At 40.6% G+C, this 24,754-nt stretch overlaps 2 protein-coding genes across 8 annotated transcripts in view; one reads left to right on the forward strand and one right to left on the reverse strand.

Moving 5' to 3' along the window:
• SIT1 (signaling threshold regulating transmembrane adaptor 1) overlaps window positions 1–24,754 on the forward strand; it is a 256,827-nt gene that overhangs the window by 82,570 nt on the left and 149,503 nt on the right. The gene's annotated exons all lie outside the window — the stretch shown is intronic.
• Window positions 1–24,754, reverse strand: part of RUSC2 (RUN and SH3 domain containing 2) — a 72,482-nt gene that overhangs the window by 15,814 nt on the left and 31,914 nt on the right. The window contains exon 2 of one of the 7 annotated variants that reach the window (XM_077147771.1): window positions 18,932–19,079. The exons of 4 other annotated variants lie outside the window; for them this stretch is intronic. The gene's annotated coding sequence lies outside the window, so the exon portion shown is untranslated. Of the gene's footprint in view, window positions 1–4,050; window positions 6,652–18,931; window positions 19,080–24,754 lie in introns of those variants that run through there. 2 more of the 7 variants (XM_077147770.1, XM_077147775.1) reach the window with 2 other exon arrangements.

Raw genomic sequence — 24,754 nt, forward strand, 5'->3', positions numbered from 1 at the left:
TTGGAGAGCTGAGGAATGGGGAGTGATTGGCATGGGGTTTCTTTTTAGTGTGATGAAATCATGCAGTAGGGAATATAATAAAAGCTATGGAATTATACTTTTTAAAAGGATGAATTTTACGGTATGTAAATTATAGCTCAATGAAGCTGTTATTAATATTTTTTATAACAGAGAAAAGATTAAGGTTTACAGGAAGAAAGAAGGAGGGGGAGGGAGAGGATCAGTGCTGAGCAATGGAAGGACTTGGGTATTTACGGTGACAGATAAGAAAGAGGAAGGAGGAGCAGCTGTCTTAAAACGTGCGATGCTATTGAGAAAGATAAAGAGGATTTTTAGGAAGTGTGTTATGAGATACATGACATAATTTTCTCTTCACTTCCTCTCCCCATCTCCTCTTCTCTTCCTTCACCAAGAAAACTTCAGGCTCAAATATATATGCTACAAGTATGGCATAAAGTTGGAAAGTTGGGAACACCCTGAAACTCTAACAAAAATTAAATCAATAAAAAACATACAGAATGGAGTATCATTAAAATAATGTGGTGCTAATAAGATTATTGACATGGAAAGATGTTCACCAAATTTTAAGTGAAAATAGCAGATTACAAATAGCATGTATAGCATGACATCATTTTTGTAAATAAATGTATGTCTATATGCATGGAAGGACATCTGAAAGCATATACAAGAAAATGTTCCTGATCTTATCTTGGATTGAGAGATTTTGGATTATTTTTTATTCTATTCTTTTTGTTTTGTTGTATTTTATAACTTATATATAATATCCATCATATTCATAATTTAAAGTTTTTTTTCTTTAAAAGCCATAGACACCATAAGGTTGAGGTTTGAGTTGGAGCTTTTCTTCACATATAGTACTGGGCTTCCTCAGTGTCCAGGCCATAATCCTGAGGCTTGGACTGAAAGGAGCAATGAGAACTTTCTTGTATATACAACAGTGATTTCAAGAGTACTTCTGGGCTGCAGCCATCACTTGATCTTCAGTGGGTACTATTTTTTTCCTACCATTTTCAAGAAGCATTCACAGGTATACACACATAAGAATTTATGATTCTGACCCACAAAACCATTACTGGGGCATACATGCATATATACAGGAAAACACAGTGTCACATGCAGAGTCTGGAAAGTCAGAAAAAAAAATGCAAAGGGGAGGTGAGGAAGGATCCTTTGGCTGGAGGGCATTGACAGTTATATTATAATGTTGTTTGTATATCTGTCTTCCAGACTAGAATGCAGTTTCTTGAGGTTAGAGCCTGTGACACAGTTAACTCTGTGTCCCTAGAATCTATTACACAGTGCTTAGCAGCTGGTAGGTGTCAGTTATTCGTTGACTCCTATTTTATGCACTTAAAAATTGGGTTGTCTTTTTATCATTGAGTTGCAGGAGTTATTTACATATTGTGGATACAAGTCCTCTGTCAGATATCTGTTGTGAATATTTTCTCTCATTTGTGGCTTGCCTTTTTGTTTTCTTAACGGTGTTTTTTAATAAACAGAAGTTTTTAATTTTGTTGAAGTCTGATCAATCAGTTTTTTTTTCTTTTATGGTTAAAGCTTTCTGCGTCCTATCCTTGGCTCATACAGAAATTTTCCTGTGTTTTCTTCTAAAAACTTTTTTGATTTAGGATTGTGTGGAATCCCATTTTAGGTATAAAAATCTTTCACTGACTGATTTTTATCTTGCATTTTTGAATCTCAGAGAAGGTTTTATTCCTACCTGATTGCCACATAACCAAGGCAAATGCCTGCCAGACAACTCCAATTTCAGCCAATGAAGGGGCAGTTCTGCAGGCACCTTATACGATTTTGTATTCATGCTTGGTCCCGCATATCATCACATTTTTTACAAAACATTTTTTAATGTCTGTTATCTCATCGATCCTCACAACAACTTACCAAAGTAGGTAGGGGAATCTTCATTTTAAGAAATAAGGAAAATGACACCAGAAAAATAAAATGACTTGTCCAAGATCACTCAGTGGATACATGACAGAATTACGATGGGACTCAGGAATTCTAACTGTTGACTTTTCTTCTTGACTAGTTTAGACTATGAGAGTATATTGTTCATGTAATTTCAAATACCACAAAGACATTTACTGAGAGTATAGCTCATATTGCTTCTTGCAAGAGAAACAATGATGTGGGAAATCTCATTTCAGATTCTTCTGTACCACAATGAAATGGAGACACATCCCCCAGCGTAAAGTTATGAAGTCTAGCTCCCCAGTATCAGGGAAGGCTTTTTCTGAGAGCCCTTTTTCCTGGCCTTAGTCCCAAAAGAGTGTCTCTTGGCCTCTCATTATAATACCATCTATTAATGATCACTTTTTGTGCATTTCCATGTCAGGTGATTTACATATATTATCTCTAATTCCACTACTGCCTTTTAAAGGAGGCACAAATGCTCCGATTCTGCAGAAGAGAAACTGAAGCTTAGAAAGTATAAGTAGTTTGCTCACCATTACTCAGCTGAGATGGGATGTAAGCCTGGGTCTACCCAAATCTCTCTCTTGCCCCTTCCCCCATCTCCAATTTTTATTTATTTTTTTACTACATTAACTGCCTCCCAAAGAAAATGATCAGGGCCACAACTTCTTACAAAAGTCCCTGCATTAACCCTGCTACCAGGACAGCTCAGCTGCTTTCTACCTTTTCTGGGTAGGATCACACTCTAGCCTCCACCTGTATCATTTATATCCACCCCTCCTCATTCTCTGAACTTACAGTCCCTTTCAAATTACTGTCCATGTGCTCTTCAGTCCCCCCGCTGGGTCCCAGTTCCTAGCCCTCATTTCCTTGCCTCATTCACAAACCCCTTTTCCCTGCTCTATAGTTCACATTCCTAGCTGCTTTCTGGCAACCAACACCCTCCCAACAGCATCCTAGTATATTCTTCAATGACATCTTTACACAACATGGAACTGCACCTCTTATTATATGTTTTTGAATCTTCCACCAAGGTGGTCAGTGGAAAAGGGAATTTAAGGAACTTTTTTCCCCTGCTCAGTAATAGGGTAACTTTGGGCAGCAAAATCTTCTGAAGTCCAGAAGAAAGTTTCCCCCCTCATCTCTGGTCATCCAGTATCTTTCTGCCAGCCACAGAGCCCCTTCCTTTTATTCTTTCTTTAGCCTCCTGAAGAAGGATGGGTAACACAATGGCACTCAGTTGTCATGTCTAGTAATGAGGTCTTGAACTGAGGTCCTGATGAGGAGCCTCAATAGAACTGATAACCTTTCTCCTGTCTGGATCCTCTTGGGCAGGACCGAAGGGGAAAGGGCAAGAGGGTGGATTCGGGTGTATTAGCTTAAGCTTAGGTTTCTTCCTGCCAAGAATCTAAGTCTGTATAAGAAGACTGATTATAACAGGTCAGGTGCCCCAGGCATTGCAATGACTGCCCCCCACTCTGATACATTGCAGAGCCTCTTGATCAATGTTCTTTCTTACTCCATCCATCCCTGAAGCCTGGTGGCTCCCACAGCACCAGAAGATATGGTATGTGTGTCTATTTGCATTCCTGTATGTATCATGTGGGAAAATGATAGGCTTGATGCTTCCCAGCCCCTCCTTTTGAAAGCTGTGTGGATCCCTGCACGTTCTTCATCATAAACTTACAGTAGTAGCTTTAGGGGCATCCCCTCCCATTAAGCCTTTGTCTCTAGATCTGATCCCTTCTAGCGTGACTCAAACTATAGCAGCTTCACTGGGAATACCCAGCAGAGATCTGTGAACCAAAAACAAGTACACAGATTTTGGAAAAAGGGAGTAGACCTTCTGATTCTAGGAAAATAGCATTTGCCCAAGCCTCTGCTTTTCCCCATCCCTGCACCACAGCCTGACGTATGCACGGCTGAGCTTGTCTAGTGTTTGTGCTGGCTCTTAGGCATTATTTTTTCTCTCTCTCTCTCTCTTTCTCTCTCTCTCTCCGAAAGACAAAGACAACCCTCAGGAACCACGGCCCAAATGTGCTGACTGGTTATCCCGGCGGCTGGTCCCGCCCCTCCCCCAGACTCGCTGAGCCATACCTCTGTAAGGGGCCTTGATCTGCACCCGGAGGCGTCTGTTCCTTTTGCACTCCGACCCGGCTCTGCCTTGACAGTTCCAGCTGAGGCACTGTTCCCCGGGCCCACACAGGGGAAGCTGGGCAGATTCCCTAAGATTTGATTTCTGCTAATACAATGGCATCGTTGCTAATGCAGGGAGGCTGCGCAATCCCAGCCCCAGTATCCTTGCTGCTGCTGCTGCCGCCGCTGTGGTGACGTTGCTGCTAAGGGGGAAGGGAAAGGCGCAGGCATGCCCACAGTACGGCTGCCCAGCCTCCCTCTCTGCCAGTCCCTGTGGGCCCGTTAGCCTAGGGAAGGGGGAGGGCAGAGAAAGGAGTCAGCCACACAGGCTGTCCGTGCTGGAAGACGGAGAACTGTCATGGCAGCAAAGGAAACAGGGGGACTGAGCCTATCTTCTCTCCGGTCCTTAAGAGTCTCAGGGAAAAGGTCTGGGCAGAGGCTTAGCGCTTCCTTCCTCCCTTCCTTCCTTCTGCCCCTCCTATCAGATCTCTGCCAGAAACCTCTTCCTCCTCCTTTCACCCACTCTGAACGACTCCTTGTTTTCTAGCTTTTATCCTTGCACTGGGATTCCAGACTGGCCTCAGGATGGAGCAACCAGCCTGGGACCAGGTTCCTGAAGCCCTGCAGGGCGGCTGCAGAGATCAGACAGCATTCTTCGTGGGATCAGTAGACCCACGAAGCTCAGTTCTTAGATTTAGCACTGTGACTTCTGGGATGTGCCTCTTCAGGGAAATGGGGTTGTCTCAGTAAAAAGAGAGAGTGGGCCACAGGCAGGTTTCTGTGTATAGGGTGGTAATGAGTCTAAGGACCAAGATGGCTGCAGGCTCCGTTCCTAACACAGGGTCCAATTCCATTCCCTGAAGCTTTAGACACTGCTGGCTGGAGCTGGAGCTGGAGCTGGAGCTGGAGCTGGAGCTGGAGCTGGAGCTGGAGCGGGAGCGGGAGCTGGAGCAGAATCTGCCCCTCTCACCTCAGTTTTTGATCAGTGCTAAACTGGTCTGCTGGTTGTAGGCAGGCAGAGTCCCTTTAGCCAGCCTCAAGGGCTGGGAAGCCTATCTCTGTAGGGAAAGGAAGTTTATGGAAAGGGAGAGGTCTCTCCTGGGCCAGAGAAAAATATCAGTTCTATCTACTCTGCTCCTCCCTCCTGAGGTTCTAGGCCAGTTTTGTGAAAATAAGTTAACAGTGCAGAAGCCTCAGCCACATTTAGAGTCGGTTATACAGCAAGTAGCAGCACTTCTGTCTACTTCATGCTTCTGCACCCTGCTGCTACCCTTAATCTCAGAGACGGTCTCAGGTTGGGCTTGGCCTCCAGGCACCAGCCCTGCCTGGGGCTCCTCCCAGTGTTGACTGGTATCTAGATTCCCAGCCAAGCCCTTGGATTTCAAGCCCCTAGAAAGAAGCCTTAGGGGAAACCACTGGCCAGAACCACAGAAGCTACCTTTAAGGATGAAGAGATTGTAGTTTTCTTCCCCTATGGCTCCTGTTTCCTGTGAGACCCAGGTGCCGCTGATGATGTGCTGAGCTGAGCTGAACTGTAGAGAGGGAAGAGAAGTGGCTAAAGACCCCAAAGCCCTATCTCGAACTTGTTTGAGAGGTCATGGCCCCTTGTCCCTACAAAGCAGGAAACTAAGAAGGAAGGGAAGGAGGGAAGGAAGCTGCTGTTCATAAAACCAACCAACCATTACAGGTCCTCTTAGGGAGACTGAAGGAGCAGAAATGGTGCCATTGAACTTCCCTGTCCCCTAGCTGATACAGGCCACAAAGAGGGTTGGATAAGCAGCTATAGATTGGGGCATCATTCTCCAAGAACAAGTGCATAGAGATAGAGCTTTTTATTTTGAGAACTCTGGGTCCAGAGTCTTTGTCCCTGAAATTTCTGGAGAGCCGACACTTTAGGAAATGTTCCCAGTTGTCTATGAAAAATGGCAGCTCTCATACTTTCAGTGCTTGGTTTAACTTTACCTCAATTCAGACCATCACTGCCAAAGACCTATAAGGGCTTTTGATGAAAGATAAAATTATTTTCTAGCCAGAAACAAAATACAAATATTGTCACATTATAAATCCCAATTGCCTCCCAACTAGTCTCTCCATCTTAGTTTACTTTCCAGTACTTCCACTTTCTTCTCCCCTAAGGACCATCTTTCTTCATCATGCTATTCTTCCTACTCCTTTTAATAGTCTCTCATTACCTAGAGAATCAAGTTCAGCCTACTCATTTTGACTTTCAATTCCCTCCATCTTGACTGTCTATCCCTCTCCACCTAATCTTATTTTCCATAGCCTATCAAATAATACAGTCCTTAAAACCTGTTCCATAAGTTCATTTCTATTCTGCTTCCTTTGTTCATTTAGACTTTCCTACCTTTATACTTGGCTATCCTCAGAATGATTCAGAACCTACAAGATCCAGATCAACTACTTCATTAAGTTTTCCTTGATCATCCCAGGGCCAGAAATGATTTCTCTGTCCTCTGAACTATCCCACAAACACTGGGGGAATCAACATAGGATTGTCAACATGTTACATTGCCAAGTAACATCATTTAAAAAAGAGCAAAACATCTTACATCAATGATCATCATCATTTCGAAAAAGAAAGCATACTGTCATTATATTTTTCTCATTTCATTGCATATCGATGTGAACTTCATCAGAAACTGGCATCAGTTCATGGAGGTTTAGATTAAATAAGTCATATGTCACATAACATGGTTATTGTTCTCCTTTGCATATCTGCCTTACTGCCTTTTCTAGACTCCAAAGTCCAAGTTATATTCTTCTTTGTATTCCCATGTACCCCCAATATCCAGCATGCAGGATAGTATCATTTTATTTTATATTTCCCATAAAACCTAGCACAGTAATTGGCATATAGCAAGTGTTTAATTAAAGTCTTGTTGAACTAGTATAGGTTAAGAAGAGACTTTTTTTAGTGTAAATGAGTGTGGGTGGTGGGCTTATCTGACTCAACAGTCTGGGGAGAGAAGACGCCTGTTGGTCAGTGAGAAAAAGGTCTATTGAAAAGAGACCTTTTTATGCAGGAGTAAGTCTTCATGATGTTGGTTTAGGTAAGAGCTTCTTGGATATGAGGGAAAATACAAGCAAGAAAAGAAAATACATATATACTAGCAATGAACAATCTGAAAAGGAAATAAAGAAAACAATTCTATTTACAATAGCAACTAAAAGAATAATGTATCTATGAATGAATTTAACCAAGGATGTAATGGACTTGTACATGGAAAACTATAAATCATTGGTGACCAAGAAAAAAAACATCTAAATAAATGAAAAGATATCTTGTGTTCATGGATCAGTAGATTTAATATTGTTAAGATGGCAACAATACCCAAAGTGATTTACATATTTAATGCAATCCCAATAAAAATTCCAATAGCTTTCTTGGCAGAAATGAAAAAGCTAATCACCAGATTTACATGGAAGGGCAAGGGGCTCAGAGCAGTCAAAACCATTTTAGAAAAGAAGAACAGAGTTGGAGTACTCATCATACTTACCAATTTCAAAACTTACTGCAAAGTCACAGTAGTCAAAACACTGTGGTACAAGGACAGACATATAGACCAATAGAATATAACTGAGAATTCAGAAATAAACCCACATATTTGTGGCCAACTGATTTCTCACAAGGTGGGAAATAATAGTTCCTTCAGCAAACGGCACTAGGAAAACTGGGTATCCACATGCAAAAGAATGAAAGTGGCCCTTCCTCACACTATATATAAAAATTAACTCAAAATGGATCATCTACCTAAATAGAAGAAGCAGAACTATAAAAGTCTTAGAATAAAACATAGGGAAATATCTCCAAAACTTTGTATTAAGCAATGGGTTCTTAGATTATACACTATAAGCATGAGCAACAAAAGAAAGAAACTGGAAAAAGTTTTGTGCTTCAATGGACACAATCAAGATAGTGAAAAGACAACCTATAGAATGGAAGAAATATTTGGAAACCATATATTGAAACTGTAGCAGAGAAACTAAGACTACCTATAATTATACCTAAGAATTGCTTCCAGGAAATCTCTTTGGTTGCTCATATGGGGCGCCCCCTCTCTCTAAGCCCAACTCTGTAAGAAAAATTATTAACCTCCCTGCTACATGGGACATGACATCTTAGAGTGAAAGTGTCCTTGACAACAGGGGACATGACTCCTAGGGTTGAGCCTGGCCCTGCCACCGTGGGAGTGACAATTCCTTTGGGACTTAAAGGGAGAAAGAGTGTAACAAAATAAGGTATCAGTGACTAAGAGAGTTCAAATGGAGTTGAGAGGCTATTCTGGAGGCTACTCTTCTGCAAGCTTCAGTTAGATACTACTACTTGCCATGATTTGCCATTCCCGAATAAACATCATTCTCGTTAACCCTAAAGAATATCTAGGGCTCTGAGACTCTAAAAAGTTTTATATGATGCATGTACCGTAGAAAAGCCATGTTTTAATCCTAATCCCATTTTGTAAAGGCAGCCATTTCTTCTAATCCCTATTCAGTACTGAATGTTTGAAACTGTAATTAGATCATCTCCATGGAGACGTGATTTCATCAAGAGAGGCTGTTAATGGTGGCGTGTCTCCACCCATTTGGGTGGGTCTTGATTATTTTCTGGAGTCCTATAAAACACGAAACATTTTGTAGAATGAAGGAGATTGAGAGAGAGCAGAGAATGCGGCAGCACCACGAAGGAGAGTCCATCAGCCAGTGACCTTTGGAGATGAAGGAGGAAAATGCCTCCCAGGGAGCTTCATGAAACAGGAAGCCAGGAGAAGTTAGCAGATGATGCCATGTTCGCCACATGCCCTTCCAGATGAGAGAGAAACTGTGACTGTGTTTGCCATGTGCCCTTCCACTTGAGAGAGAAACCCTGAACTTCATCAGCCTTCTTGAACCAAGGTATCTTTCCCTGGATGCCTGTGATTGTACATTTCTATAGACTTGTTTTAATTGGGACATTTTCTCCACCTTAGAACTGTAAACTAGCAACTCATTAAATTCCCCTTTTTGAAAGTCATTCCATTTCTGGTATATTGTATTCCAGCAGCTAGCAAACTAGAACACACTATAATGTTACTTCCTTTAGCTCCCAGTGTTTTAGAGTAGTTAGAAGGAAAAACCTGAAAATGTGGAACGGTAAGCCATACCAAACTTTGAAATCTGTTCTGTAACTACTTGTTAAAATGTACTTTGAAAATTATTTATTTTTTGCATATATGTTAAATTTCACAATAAAAAATGTTTGTTGTACTTTTTTAAAGGATAAGTGATTATTTCAGCAGTCAGAAGAGAGAATTTCTGTCTCTACTTCAGCCAACCAGCTTCTCTTGGGTAATTCATCAAAAACCTTCATCAAAATTCCCGGGTTGCAGCTTGCCCTACAAAATTTAGACTTGTTCATATCCACAGTCATGTGCAACAAATTTTATAAAAATCTGATAATATTTACAGAAATCTCTTGTCAGTTCTGTTTCCCTAGAGAACCCTAACACACCATATAACCCATTTTGGACATATACCCAAAAGAATTTATAGCAAGTTCTCAAACATATTTTTACGCTAATGTTCATAGCTTCATTACTCATAATGGTCAAAAAATGGAAGCAACCCAAGTGTTCCTCAAGTTTGTTCCTGGATAAACAAAATGTGGTATATGCATATAATACAGCTGAATAAAATGAAGTTCTGATACATATTACAACATTGATGAACCCTGAAGACATCATGTTGAGTGGAATAAGTCAGACACAAAAGGACAGATATTGTATGATTTTGCTTATGTGAAACAAATAGAATCTGCAAATTCATAGAGACAGAAAGTAGCCTACAGGTTAACAGCAGGAAAGGGAAGGGTAAAGGGACTTCTACCAGAACAGACAAAAACTTACTAATTCAACAGTAAAAAGACATCATATAACTCAATAATAAGATGGGCAAAGAATTTGAATACACATTTCTTCAAAGGAGACACAGAAATGGCTGTACTGCACATGAAAATATGCCCAACATCAGTAGTCATCAGGGAAATGCAAATCGAAACCACAATGAGATGCTACATCACCCTATCAGAACGGATAAAATTAAAAAGGCAGCAATAACAAGTATTGGTGAGGATGTGGAGAAATTGGAATCCTCACACATTGCTGGTGGGATTATAAAATAGTGCAATCCCCTTGGAAAACAGCCTGACAATTCCTCATTTTTTTGTTTTTTCCCTTTATAAGAGAATTCTTCAAAATTTTAAGCACACAGTTTCCATATGACCCAGCAATTCCACTCCTAGGTATATAGGAAGAGAAATGAAAACATTTATCTAGGCAAAAACTTGTATACGAATGTTCACAGCAGCAAATTCATAAGAGTCAAAAAGTGAAAATAACCCAAATGCCCATTAATTGAAGAATGGATAAAAAATGTGGTATTATACATACAATGGAATATTCTTCAGCAATAAAAATACTTGTTTATTTTCATTTTATTGATACTTGTTACAACATGGATGAACCTTGAAAACATTATGCTAAGTGAAATAAGACAGATGCAAAAGACCACATATTATATGATTTCATTTATATGAAATGTCCAGATGTCCAGAAGAGGCAAATCTATAGAGACAGAAAGTAGATTAGTGGTTGCCAGGGTGCTGGGAGGAGAAGAAATGGGTAGCGACTGTTAATGAGTATGGAGTTTCTTTTTGGGGGATGAAATGATGAAAATGTTCTAAAATTAGATTGTGGTTATGGTTGCACAACTCTGTGAATATACTCAAAACAACTGAGTTGTACACTTTGAATGGGTAAACTGTGTGGTATGTGAATTATATACCAATAAAGTGGTTTAAAAAAGGGGACGCTTCAGGGTGGGCCACGGTGGCTCAGCAGGCAGAGTTCTTACCTGCCATGCCAGAGACCTGGGTTTGATTCTCGGTGCCTGCTCATGCAAAAAAAAAAAAAAAAGAGAAGCTTCAATATTGCTCAGCTCCATGAGGCAGAAGTCTTTGCAAATGGAGTGGGGGGGGGGGGGGGCGGAAGGAGGGAGGGTTGGGGTGCTCCAGGTGTATCAGAAAGTAGGATGCCACTGGCATGCCAACCAAGAAAATTCCCTCTTTCTTCTGCCTTTCTAACACTCAAATTCATAAAAGAATGGACTATGTTAACACTCTCTACTTTTTATTTAAGTATTTCTTAACCACCAGAAATCTGCCTTCTGACTTAATTACTGTTTTTAAATTATTCTCTTTAGGTCATCAGTATCCTCACAATTGTCCCTTTTTTGGTTCTTATAATATTTGAACTTTCCAGAGCAGTTACAATATTAAAACTTAAAATATCTGAATTGCTTAACATTATTAGTTCTAGTTCTACTTCTTATATTTATTCTTTCTTTGTTGTTTAATAAAATATACCTGGCCCACATGTAAGTGTAGATTTATAGCAAGGTTCAAAGCTGAAGTTTTTTTCAACCTTTCAAACTTTCCTGAGAAGAGCTTAGCATTTCCCATTATCTGTTACTGATTTCCAAATTTATTTTCTTCCAGAATTAGATCTCCAATCGCCTATTAGATACTTCTTGCTATTACCTCAGATTCAAAACATCTAAAGCCAAATTGATTTTTCTACGCCACATCAGTTCTTTCTTTGGACTACTAATAACACAAGCTTGAGTGAGTTTGACTCCTCCCTTTCTCTCTTCACATTCAGCTTATCACCAAGTCATTCTGAGTCTTCCTTCCAAGGTTTTTGGCACTAATATTTCTAATAATAATGTAATGTGCCAACATGGCAAGCTTCATGTGAAACACTTCACTTACATTATCTCAATTAATCCACATAATTACTCTCTAAACTAGGTATTATTAGCCCTATTTTGTAGAAGATAACTCAGGCTCAGACATAGTAAATAGTCTGCCCAAGGTATTTGTGTTGGTTAGAGTCAGTTGTCAACTTGGCCAGGTGAGCATACCTAGTCTTGTTGCTGTGGACATAAGCCAATGGTATGTGAACCTCATCTGTTGCTAATTACATCTGCAGTTGGCTAGGAGGCATGTCTGCTGCAATGAGTGATGTTTGACTTAATTGGCTTGTGCTTAAATGAGAGAACACAATGTAGCACAGCCTAAGCAGCTTGGCATTCCTCATCTCAGCACTTGCAGCTCAGCCCAGGCCTTTGGAGATTCAGAAATAAGTCACCCCGGGGAAAGTTGTTGGAACCCAGGGGCCTGGAGAGAAGACCAGCAGAGACCATCCTGTGCCTTCCACATAAGAAAGAAGCTCAGTGGAAAATTAGCTGTCTTTCCTCTGAAGAACTAACAAAATAAATCCCTTTTATTAAAAGCCAATCCATCTCTGGTGTGTTGCATTCCAGCAGCTAGCAAACCAGAACAGTATTACAGCCAACACATATTTGGGGTGGGATTCAGATATAGGCCTGTTTGATGCCAAAGTCAGTGCTCTTAACTACTTGCTACATTGCTGTTCCAGTTCCCAATCCTACTCATATGATCTGAATTCAGGCCGCCTCAATTATTATATAGTCCACTAACTAGGTTTCTTGCTTTTATTCTGGCTCTTTCTCTCCAGCTATCCTATATATTTGCATAGGTTCCTTGTGCAGAACATCACTGCAGTCTGATGACATGCCTTGGGCCACCAGAAAGGTGAGGGAGCTAAATCTGAGAGTCCTTCATTAACCTGGACTCTCAAAGAAGGTTCTAGTGATATAAGATTGGTGATGCTCCCTAGCTCTTATCAGAAGCAGATACAAATCTTCTCTGGCGGAAAATGTCCCCCAATTTAAGTCAAAAGGATTCTCAAGATTAAATAGCAAGTAAATATCAGTTGATAATCAAAGATCATAAATATACATGGAAGCAAGACAGCATGAGTGAATGACAGAGAAAACAATAAGTAATAGATTTAGATGGCAAGGACTTCAGATATTGAAAAAGTCAGATACAGAATTCAAAGTAGCTATAGAGAAATGTTTTAAATAAAGGTTAAGAACCTCCAAGATAAGCAAGTAGGCAAGAGATTATCATAAACGACAAGGCAGATCTGAAAAATAACTAAATGGAACTTTTTTTTTGGTGCCTGATCCAGGAATCAAACCTGGATCTCACACATAGAAGGCGAGCATTCTACCACTGAACCACCCATACACTCTAAATGGAACTTTTAGAAATTATAAACATAATTATTAAAATAAAAACCCTAGGGATGAGTTCATTAGCAGATTAGACAAAATTGCAGTGAAAATTAGTGACCTGGAAGATAGAACTGAAGAAATTTTATGGAACACAAGACAGAAAGACAAGACAAAAAATGAAGAAGAATTTAAAAGATGGAATGAGAAGGTCTAACATACTTCTAATCATATCCCTGAGTAAAAAAAAGGACAGAGAATCAAGGAGAGGTAAATATTTGAAGAGACAATGGCAGATAATTTTCTAGAAGTGTAGGAGAACATGAATCCATGGGTTCTGGAAGTACAATATTTGCCAGTGAGGGCCAAAACAAAAAATCAGTAACAATGATTTAAACAAGTTATCAGTAAAATTTGTTTATTTGAATGTAATGAATTTAATTATAGTTACAAGATGATGTAATATCTACTGGTGTGCTGTGTGATCCTCGGCCAGTTATATAGCTTTTCCCTGCCTCCATTTTCCTGTAAATAGGGATAACAATAATACCTACTACATTAACTAAATTAATCCCATATAGTGCTTAAAATTGCCTGACACGTAGCAAACAGTGTCATTTTATTAATAGCAAGTGATAAGATGTTGGTTACCTAAAAGCTCCACGAAAGATGGTACAGAGCTCTAACCAAAATAGGACAGTAAACTGCAAAGACTGGCTCTGGATACCTATCTCCCTTCCTCAATCCCAGCTTCCCTCAGAACCCAAGGATGGCTCGGGCAACCTTCCTAAACTATAGAGAGATGCAGGGGTGGTGAAAACAAAACCATGTGCCTGGATTAGCTATTTTATGGGAAGTCACCAGGTACAAAAAAAGATATGAAGGGTAAGTGGAGAAGTAGTCTACCTTCTGTTACAGATTTGAACAATAGCCTACTCAAAACAGTTTGGGAAAGTACTCTGTAAACTGCAAAAGTTTTATAGAAATGTACAGCATTGTTATTACTCTTTAAAAATGCCAGAGACCCTTCTTTTTAGAGTTATATATGGATAGGACTGAACAATACTATTGTTTGAGATTGATCTCATAATTTAGGAGCACCAAGAAGTCAGGGGAAGGGAAAGGGCCAAAGACAAAAGAAGAATCAGAAGTACTTACTTACAAATCTTTAGAGAGTTGGCTATTAATTTAACAGGAGATTTTACTTTTCCATAAGGAGACAGAGAGAAGAAGGATATTTATGTATATATATTGGCATGGACAGGCTCCACAAATTGAACCTGAGTCTCTGGCATGGCAGCGAGAATTCTGCCACTAAGCCACTGTTGCACCGCCCAAAGGGGATACATTTTAAACAGAAATATATTTAACTGCATGCTGCTGGATATGTCCATTTGAATGTTCCATGATATGTCAAATCAACGAGGCCCAAAATGAACTGACCAGCCTCCAGCTCCCAGCACCATTGTGAAGGCCTTTATTACTTACTGTCTACAAGCTTTTCAAAACTAACTTTTTATTTTGGAATAATTTTAGATTTACAGAAAAGTTGTGAAAAAAGTTGAGTTCTTGTATATCCTTCAACCAGTTCTCCTAATGTTAACATCTTACATAACTGTGGTACAGTTGTCAAAATTTAAAAAATTAACATTAGTATGTAACTATTAACTAAACTAAAGACTTTATTTGGATTTTTACCAGTTGTTCCACTAATGTCCTTTTTCTGTTATTTGGTTTAAAAAATGCATATATAACTTATATAAACCATATATGTTAAGTAAAAGTAAAGTAAAAACCAAACAAAAAAGTTATCCAGATGTGAACTCGAAACTGCATATAAACAGCTTGAATGGTGTTCAAGTGCATTTCCCACAATCAAGATACTGAATATTTCTGGAAACTATCCAGGCAGGCACTATTTTACAAAAGTAAGCAGTACTAAAAATTAGATAAGACTGTGCTATCTCTGTCCCTGGCTTTACCCAATAATTATTCTGCTTATCTTTTACTTCAAGACACTCTGGAAATTCATAGAAAGTACAACTGCTTATACTCATCTAGTCAGACATCCTCTACGCTAGCAACAACCTATGTGACGTACCTCCTCTGGTCCTGTTCCCACCTAGGACTGCATGACTAATTCTGGTAACAAAGGAAAGAAATGCTCAACTCATAACAAATCGGCAGAAACTATGACATACTGTACTCTCTTCCCTGATCTAGACGAATCCGGAGGCCCTTACTTAACATCATTTCATGAGTCTATTACTCAAGCAAGGAAGCAACCGGGCCACAGGCATCTACTCCATCCCTGTGTATAAGGCACTGTGTTGGATGTTCAGGAGTGATAGGCCAACTTCAGGAACTTTTAATTTCGTTAAAATCATTGCCAATATACCTCTGGAGAGGCACAGGGCAGCTAGAAGGATATGTCAGGGTATATGATAAGGGTTAGAACAACTGTTTAAAACGTTCTTTTGAGGCTCAGTGTATGAAACAGAGCTACTCTGGTTGAAGCAGGGGAGGTCCAAAGCCCAATATACACCAATTCCCTCTCTGCACTGTGGGGACCCCCAAAGGCTCCTCCAATGGACCCTGGGCTTCAGAGGAAGAAATTCTGTAAAGCTCTGGGTGGAGGGAGGACCAAGCATGGTTTGTTAGGGTTGTCGATTTGGGAGTGAAACAAATGATTAACTGATAGAAAACATCTCTTTTCTTTCCCTTTCTCTGTGGCTCCCAAATCAAATGTTTTTGGAAAACTATGTTGATGACACTAATATCAAATTTACTTCCTAATACAAAAATGACGTTTCTACATGAATTCAAGAAAGTCAATGACCAGTTTCTATATCTCCCTTCTATCCTTCCCCAGGTTCTAAGTCTTTTTAGGCTGTGGGATTAGATAGATTCTCTGAGTTTCTTAAAAGACCTAAAAGTACTTTTCATTAAAATGTGTGAGAGAAGTTGCAAGAATTAGGAGATTTAGGAGGTGGTGGTACTAGTGATTCCTGTGGGTTACTGGGACTGAGCTGAAAGGAAAGAATATAAACTGCTAGATGCCTGAGAGCACATGGCTTTGGCATCAGGAGTCTGATTCCACAAATGGAATAGCAGCCAACGCCCAGAGGTCATCTGTCTTCCTCCTGGTAGAGTATAGCTGCTCCTAGCTGAGGCGGGCACTGTTCCTAACTGGTATTATGTTATTTTGGACTCCAAGTGAAGCCAGCCAGCAAGCTGGGAGTATGGTGGAAAAGGCCTAGCCTGAAGGGCTGTTCCAGACACCAACAGCTGCTTCCTTATTAAGCATCCCAAATAGTCTCCTCTTTTCAAGCACAGAATTTGCTCTGCTTTTTTTGGACTCCCCAAATATGTTTTAGAAAGGTTCAGCTAAAAATTCATCCCCAAAACATCCAAGAAGAGGCCTGACTCTGAAACAGAATGGACTTTTCTTAGGAACACTTGGCATGGGCATACCTTCTTTTCCCCAATTCTATCCTCTCCCTTATAAGCTGGAAATATGCAGGCACCATTAATGTAATCAAAATCACTGGCAGAGAATATCCAGGGAAAGAATTCTCAACAAGTTCCAAATCTTCCATCTCTCAGGTTCAGCTGTGACTCAAGCTCCCAGGGTCCCAAATCAATGAGTGGAGACCACAGTACTGAGAATTATACCCAGGAAAAGAATAAATTAGATGCCACTGACACTCAATGCTATAAAGGATCAATTTCTTTTCTCCCACAAAAATTTGATAACCATAAAAATTCCATAAAAATCCTGGCCCAAGGCCACTCTCTGCTCAGGAGGGATTATACCTAGAGAAAAATTCTTCTCTTTTCCTGATCCAGCTAGCAAGTGTTTGCTTTTCTCCATTAGGCCAACCATTTGATTCCCTCCTTAGCTCAACTCATAGCACCTGTTTGGAGGCAGATACCCTCTTAAGGTCCCTTTCAGCTCTAATTACAAACCAAGCTAAATTAAAACCTGGGGCCCGAGGGAAGGTCCTACACAGAGTGGTAATAAATGCCCTCCCTCACCCTCCTGCCTCGCAATGTGAATACACAGACACACATATGCATCTATATTCCCAGGTGCCTGTCTTCCAACTACTATGGTTATGATCTCTAGAGACAGAGAATTTCCTGTAATCCCTACCTCTTTTGAGGGTGTAGGGTAGGGGGAGAGAGGAGGGTTACAGGGAATAAGATTTAGTTCCTACCTTGACAGACAGTTCTTCAGAGGAGGGATGGAGAATGCAGCAGTAAACGAGACCCACAGGATAGAGAGATGGAGGGATAGTCTCACAGTGCTACGTGTAGATGAGCACCGAGGGAATAGGAAACCACTCAAACCAGAGACAGTGTACCGGGGGTGGAAGCTTAAAGCCCCAGCATGGGCTGCTCTACTTGGAGGACAACTCTCAAGCTTGAACTTGCAGGAACAAGTTAGATGGGTCAAAAAGAACCCCTATGCTTCTTCTTGACTGTTCAGTGCAGTCAACCCTTTTCTTTTTTGGCTGGTTCTGTTGGTTTCAGGCCCCAGAAAGCAAGGCCAGAGTGCTCTCTGTTCCCCAACCACCCAGGCAGCACCCTGAGGCATGCAGGCTGGTAAACAGCTATCCAATCAGTTTGTCAAAAGCTGTAAATAAAAGGCCACATATGCACAGTGAAGTAGGCTATGAGAAGAATCTAGATTAAATTATATAGCCAGTTGTGGGGCCAGGGTGGGGAAGGTGGAGGGAGGTGGGATAAAGAGGGGAGAAAAGTCTAGTGGCTCTTCAAGGAGATACTTCCATTCAAGTACACACCTCCCTCAGAAAGCCTGCCAAAAGGCAATCCAAGCCTTGTTCCCTTGGGTCCCAGGTGCCAACATGGCCATGATCTCAGCAGAGGGGTCATGGTCCCTGAGACTCCCCAGTCAGAATCAAAGCCTTTTCCTGGAGATGCCTCAACTTCCAGTAGACTTTAGATGACATTTCCCTGAGGTCTGTTCACTGTGCTTGGTAAGAGTACTCGGTCTGCCTTACGAGGAGGTAGTAGCAAAGACCATTTCTGTATCCCAGTAATGGTACTTACTTTAATTATAAGACTTAAATGAGAGTAAATTGATGTTTACTTAAATAAAGATTTTAGAAAGCAGGTGGCTGGCACCTGGCCTGGGCCCTGAGTCCCCAGGAGCCTAGGTTCTGGAACCACTCAGGGCATGGATTTTGGTGTTAAGACGGGTCTGGGCTCAGATCTGACACACTACTTCCCAGATGTGGAACTTGGGGAAGCTACTCAGTCTCACTGTCAGCTTCTTTATTTGTAAAATTGCAATGATAATATTTTCCCTCAAAAGCTCTGGGTAGAATTAAATCATATTGTATGTAAAGTGCCTGACTCGAGGAAGTGCTTAATCATGGTCACTATGGTATCTTTGGCAGATGAGCAACGGAGTCCTTTTCTCTCTCCCTTCCCAGTTTCCCGGTCCCTTTAGGACTCCAGGTCCAGGGAATCAGCAGGCAAAAACTCTAAAAAAAAAAAAAGACAGAGGAAATGGAAACAGGGTCCTGTTTCTTTCTTCCCTCCTCAGCACCAGCACTGAATCAGTCAGCCTGTGCCCCTTATATCCTGTATTGGCAGGTTGACCCTGAAGCCTCATGGCTCTCCCAAACCAAGGATACTAATTCCTCTGTAGTGTTACCTGTTGCGGGGCATGCTCCCAGACTGAGGGTGATTCTCCTGGGCCCCAGATCAGATCCCAGTAGGTGGAAAGGAGCAGCAGTCTGATCCAAGCTGGCAGGATAGGTCTGTCCAGGCTGTTGTCTGCCCATCACAGCTGCCTGTGAGGCCTATGGTTAATAATAGCAACTCTGATGCCAATGGATTAAGACAGCACTGTAGGAGGTGTTTATTTTTACACTCTGGCGTCAGTATCAAGTTCTACTGGTTACTGCTCAGATCTAGGGCAGCTTCCTGCCTTAGGAGTGGCCCCAGGCTTCTCCATGTTGCTTAGCTGGATTCTGGAGGAAGCAAGTCTTGTGGAAAACAGTAGTGCATGAACAGGAACAGGGAAACAGAGCTGCCATATGTCCAGTGTCTCAAGTGGGATGGAGGCCTAGGACCAAGCCCCAAATTTCTGGGACTAGGTGAACTGCAAATTGAATGTTCATTTCATTCTCCTGAGTCCGGTAGGCCCTGGACAAAAGATCTACTATGTTGTTTTGGAATGAGCATACATATACACAGAAACACACACAAATTAGATGCACTGAAATGATCTGAATAAAGTCAAGGAAAGGCTGCCACTCAACTAACCAGCAGCTCAGCCTTGTCAGTCACAAGTCCCAGATTAATACAGTGAGTGCTGACACTGTAAAGAAAAAGAAGCAGCCTGCTTAGAAGGGTTTTATAGGATATTTTAGACAAAAGATGGGCTAGGTTGGTCCTTAATTGATTTGCATAAAGTTTTTTGCAGGTACATCAAATTCCTTGGAAATCTGGCCAGAGCTTCTTTCCTAGACTTGGCACAATAGGATAGAAACATCAAGACTCCAAGCCTCATCTGTTTGGGATCTTACCCTTTGATCCTAGTATCAGGAACTCTGTGGATACTCCACTCATTTCCCTGGGAGGCAACTTCTTACCCTATCAGGTGGATAGGGGTGTAAGGAGACTGACAGCTGGAAACCTGATGATAGAGATGCCCGCTGGACTAATGAGACCTATGTGCACAGCAGACTGCTGTGGAATGACAACAATGTACTACACACCAGGTAGGAATGTTGAAATGCCAAGAAAGCAGTCAAGCAGCCATGCACACAATAACAGTGACTCCATCATCTTCCTGCCTGTGGCTGACTCATAACAATTTTCAGTGACACAACATATCAGTTAAGAAACCAGTGCTGCAAGAAAGCAGGCTGGTGGAACACTCATTCAATACATTTTTTTTTTTCTATCATTCAAGGCTTATCCACCTTAACGCCACAATGCAGCCTCAGAAACAACCAGATTTGATCACTAGAGATAATGGGGTTTGAGCTCAGCCCCATCTGGAAGCTACTCATTCCTAGGCTAGTGGCAGGACACCCCAAGGATAAGAACACTGCTTTCATTCTTGGCTTTTTCTCAGACTTGTTGGGTCATCTGGGGCAAGGTTCCCATCCTCTCAAAGCTCTAGACTTGCTATCTAGAAAAGGGGATAATTGTAGCCACCTTTTGGTAAACAAAAAGACTAAGTAGTAGGGTGGGCCATGGTGGCTCAGTAGGCAGGAATGCTTGCCTGTGATGCCAGAGGACCTGGGTTCAATTCCCAGTGCCTGCCCATGTAAAAAATAAAAAAAAATAATAAAAAAAGGGTGACATCCTTTAAAAAAAAAAAAAGACTAAGTAGCAGGACATGTAAAAGCTATAAATTCTTTGGATCAAAGTATTTCAGAAATAAAACTGTTACCTATGCATGTAGGTAGAATCCTGGCCTCCTGGATTTTTCTCTCTTCCAGGTCCTGGCGGCCACCCTGGGAAGTGGGCCTAGTATGTGTCCGGAGGTAGGGTACCCTTCTTTAGGCTTACAATGCCCACCTCTGGTTTAAGCAACAGTTGAAATAGTTAGGAATCTGCTTACCTTGACATAAAAAGATTTTGATTCCCACTAATGTGCAACAGAGAAGGCAGAAATAGGCAAGCAAAAAGAAACACCTTCACTCATCCACTTTATCTAGGAGTCGTGAACTTCCCCCATGCCTGGGTCCAGGATACTGTTTGAAGTTTGTATCCCACTAATAGAGTAATCTGCAGCAGGACTTACAAACTGGACCCAGCCTAAAGGCCTGAGAAAGCAAAGTTAGTGAAGGAAGGTATTCCACTGCGTAGTCAGAAAAAGGCAATACTGTATCCTAAACCCAACACAAGTCTCTACTCTTTTCAGCCTAGCAATTCCTCAGTATGGGGTTAGTGTACCAGGTCTCCAGAACTCTTAGAAAAGAGAATTAGAAATATATTCTTCATGTATAATGACACTTCTTCTGCAAGTACCTACTCTGGGATTCAAAAGAGGTACTCATATCTTCTGATGTCTCTGGTGAAACCTGCTCTCCATCTGGAGAAGATATCTCTGGATTGAGGGTCAGCACACTTTTTCTGGAAAGGGCTAGATAATAAATATCTAGGTTTTCTGGACTTCATATGTCTGTCACCTATTATTCTTCCCCTCGCCGCCTTTTACAACCCTTTTAAAAGTATGAAAAACTGTATTAGTTTGTAGGCTGTACAAGAACACTCTGGCATGAGACATTATTTGCTGACCAACCCCCAGTCTAGACTTTTAAAGGCCTTTCTATTCAAGGTCTATATTCCAAAATTCCAACTCTGTTGGGCCAGCCTACAGATCCCCTTTCCTCTTTCTATAGGGCTGATGCAGATATTTCAGGGGCGGCTCCACTCTAAGTAGTCACTGAGGAATGTGAAGGAAGCATTTCGAGGTTATTTGTATTGACATGGACAGACTGGCTTATTTACCTCATATAAAGAGCTTCAAAAAGCATCTGTGGAATTTAGCTTATTGCATTATCATTCTAGAGTACAAACAAGCCATAAGCTGTCTTTATCTTTCTATTTCTGCTTAATAATACTACCCCCATGTCTCTCCAAGACCATTATTTTATGCTCCCAGGTTCCAAACCCACACTTGAATTGGCTCAGGTCCCAACTACATCTCTCCTCCTTCCCCCCACTTACTTCTATATGTGGTATGGTTGTGGATAGCAAATAAACAATATCGGCAGACAAATGGGTTTGGACACAGTATGTATGAATAAAAGGCAAGAGTGTAGGGGTGAGTTCATTTTGAGCAAAGACTTATGTCCAACTGTGAGTCTAGGCACTATCACAAATATTACAGGCTTTGTAAACTGAGACCAAATTGCTATAGAACTATAGAAGCAACCAAAGAACAATGTGCAAAGATTTAGGAATCTTTAGAGTTATACTTCTCCACACATTATGAACTATTATAGTTAGAGATTAATATTTTTAATAATAATAGCTATTATTTATTGAGTATTCATTGGGTTAGCTGTTTGTCATAAATGCATTTCTAATCTTGACAATAACCCTACAAGGTAAATATTGTTATCCTTATTTTATAGTTGAGGAAACTTAAGTCCTTACAGAGATTAACTTTGTTCAAGATCATAGAGCTAGAAAGTGGGGCAGTTGGGTTTGGAACTCTTGTCTACCTCACTCCAAAGTCCTTGTTCTTTCTATAATACACTGTTAATATCTTTGGTAGAGAACAATAAGAAGCAAATACTTTAATTTGCATCCTGTTTAGACTTTAATCTAAATAGCAGCAATCTATTGGTCTGCCCTTTCCTACAGTCTGAATATTAATGAATGACAATGTAGTTTACATCATAAGCAAGACAATTTCGTGTGGCAGAGATTCAGGCCAAATCAGTACAGCTACAGTCACACTTAGGGTAGGTCCTAATCTGACTTAACACATGTTTATTCTTTACAACAAGAATAAAACAGGATCTTAATATGCTAAATCTTTGCCTAGTGGCCAAATAAGTCTTTTTTGAACTGTGTACATGTATCTTTGTGTAATCTTTCTCATCTTGTGAACAATGTGACTTCCTATGAATAAAACTGCAGTTCCCCACCTTTCCTGGTTTCAGATTGTGAGTTGCCAAATAAATATCTTAACTTTCCCTTTCTCTTTCAAATTAATAGAATCCTGATATTCAGCTGGGTACAATACTGTCCAACAAAAATTCTACATTTCCAACTCCCTTGTAGTTAAGTATGGCCATTTGATTAAGTTGTGGTAGAAGTGTGGCATGGGACATCTGGGAAGTCTCTTTATATTGAAAGGGTACACCCTTCTTTCTACTTTCCTCCATCTTGCTAGGATGGTAGATGTGATGGCTAAGGCTGCAGTAGATAAAGATGGCCTAGGGCTGGCAGAGCACAAACCAGAAATAGCTTGGGTCCTTAATGACTGTAGAGCTGCCTTATCAGCCTAGGATTGTCTATATCTGGATGGTTTTGCTATTGTTAAGAAAGATTTTTCCATCTCATTTAAGTCACTATTTCTTAGTTTCTGTTACTTCTATTTGTTTCTACTTTATATATCCTAAAACATCCAAATAATCGAGTCTTGTTAATTCCATCCATTCTTCTCCATCCCTACTGCTACTACCCAAAACTGAGCTATACTATCACTTATTTGAATTGCTACATCAGCTTCTTAGTCTCTCTCTGTTCCTTACCACAGGCCAGCTAGAGTCAGCCTTTGACAATGCAAGTGTATTCATAGCCATAAAATCCATAAAATCCAAAACTTCTTAAGGGCATACTCTGAACCTTCATGACTTCTCTAGTTTCATCTCTTGCTACTCCCATGTTACCTTGAAGTTATACCATCACATCTGTTCTGATTGGAATCCATTTATCTGGCTAAATCCTACTCATCCTTCAGGTTTTCAGCTAAAACATTGCTCTAGTTTGCTAGCTGCTGGAATGCAACACACCAGAGACGGATTGGCTTTTATTGAAAGGGGATTTATTTTGTTAGTTCTTCAGAGGAAAGGCAACTAACTTTCCACTGAGGTTCTTTCTTACGTGGGAAGGCATGGGGTGATCTCTGCTGGCCTTTTCTCCAGGCCTCTGGGTTCCAACAACTTTCCCTGGGGTGATTTCTTTCTGCATCTCCAAAGGCCTGGGCTGAGTTGTGAGTGCTGAGATGAGGTATGCTGAGCTGTTCTGGCTGTACTATGTTGAACTCTTTCATTTAAGCACCAGCCAATTAAATCAAACATTCATTGCAGCAGGCACACCTCCTAGCCGACTGCAGATGTAATCAGCAACAGATGAGGTTCACATGCCATTGGCTCATGTCCACAGCAATAGATCTAGGCACCTTCACCTGGTCAAGCTGACAAATGAATCTAACTACCACAAACATCAAGAGTTCAAAGGGTCTTCCTACATTATGTGCCTTGGCTGTGTGCTCCCAAACCACCTTGCACTTTCCTGTACTTATTTTATAATTGCTCATTTAGCTTCTAACATTAGATAGCAAGCTCTGTGAGACAGGAAGCCTGTCTATCATATTTACTATTATAGCCCCAGAAACTAGCAACTGTCTGTCATACCTTGCAGATGTCTAATATGAATGAATGAAATTTTTAAGAGGACAGCCAAGCAATATATATCAAATTTTGAAATATGGATACTCTTTATCTACTTCTATGAAATGTATTTAAAAGAAATAACATGACAAAAGTACAAAATATATACAAAAAGATGATCACTGAATCACCATTTATAAAAACAAATAACTTTTAAAATATTGTAAATATTCCCTCATTAGCAAATTGTTAAATCAATTATGATACAATCCACACTCTACAAGACAAAAAATTGTTGTTGGTATATTTGCTGAGATGAACTTATGTCCATGACAAATTTTTTTCTTACAAACCAATTTACAAGGTATAATTCATGGTATTTTTATTAG

This window comes from Tamandua tetradactyla, chromosome 2, assembly GCF_023851605.1.
Source record: "Tamandua tetradactyla isolate mTamTet1 chromosome 2, mTamTet1.pri, whole genome shotgun sequence".
Classification (NCBI taxonomy): domain Eukaryota; kingdom Metazoa; phylum Chordata; class Mammalia; order Pilosa; family Myrmecophagidae; genus Tamandua; species Tamandua tetradactyla.